The following is a 1,148-nucleotide window of genomic DNA, read 5'->3' on the forward strand; positions in this document are numbered from 1 at the left end:
TAAAACTATATGTTACATATACAAAATATTATATTATTGTATAATCACCATAGAATATATAATTATTCAGTTTACATCACTTTCATAAATTTAATAAAAACTGAAAAAAGCAAAAACACAATGATGCACATTCTTTATTTATCATTTTGTAGATGTAGAGTTAAAGAAATTGTTTAATTTTATGCACAAAAGTTAAATCGCCATCTTGTTCCGACCAAAAATGACTACTACAGTATATACCTTATGCAGATATGTATTTTAACCTAAAATATTGATATTAATGTTCATGTCAACTACCTTTAATTTGTTAATTGTTCATTTTAGTGGAAATTTCCAATCAGCGCTACTTATGATTGTTTCTAAGACTATTTAAAATAAAATAATGATGCCACTTTATATTGGACATTTAATTATGCAGAATTATAATATTGAGCACTGTATATGGTTATAGGAATGTCACCTATAGTACATACAGCAATCCATCAAATACCACTTAGAATCAGGCAGATCCTAATTTAAAATAAATATTCGTGTAGGTTAATGATTTAAAAAGGACATATTCTTTGGTTACTTTTAAAATTAGCATACATTACATTACATAACAATCCTTAAATGTATAGTGTCTACTACTGTAAAAAGACATGTAACTCTCTATGAGTATGTAAATGATGTAAATCACATAATCTAATATGTAAATAAATATATTTGTATATATGTGTTGAATGTTGAAGTAAAAAGAAATGTTATGAGCATTTGTTCAGTCTTCACATAGATACACTTGCATTCGTGATTCTAGAAATGGGTTAGTCTTTGATGTGAAAAATAGGATAAATAGAAAGACTTCAAAAGTAAGAATCAAACTCAGTTCTAAATATGACATTCTAATATTTTTTTTTAAATATATATATATTTGGGCTTTTTATTCCTTTATTTTTCAGACAGGACAATGGAGAGATGACAGGAAAGTATTGGGTAGAGAGAGGGTAGCGGGATCAGCATAGGACCTCGAGACAGGACTCGGGGCCGTGAGCACAGTTGCTCTGTATGTCAGCACACTAACCACGAGGCTATCAGTGCCGACATGACATTCTAGTGTTTGTGAGACAAAAATCTGTAAAACAAATTATATTTGTGTGTGTGTGTGTGTG

At 29.1% G+C, this 1,148-nt stretch overlaps 1 protein-coding gene across 2 annotated transcripts in view; it reads right to left on the bottom strand.

Annotated features, from left to right (window-relative positions):
* LOC107599844 (adenylate kinase isoenzyme 5-like) overlaps window positions 1-1,148 on the bottom strand; it is a 91,234-nt gene that overhangs the window by 82,821 nt on the left and 7,265 nt on the right. The window lies entirely within an intron of this gene.

Source organism: Sinocyclocheilus grahami, unplaced genomic scaffold (assembly GCF_001515645.1).
Source record: "Sinocyclocheilus grahami isolate Dianchi unplaced genomic scaffold, SAMN03320097.WGS_v1.1 scaffold273.1, whole genome shotgun sequence".
In the NCBI taxonomy this organism is placed as follows: domain Eukaryota; kingdom Metazoa; phylum Chordata; class Actinopteri; order Cypriniformes; family Cyprinidae; genus Sinocyclocheilus; species Sinocyclocheilus grahami.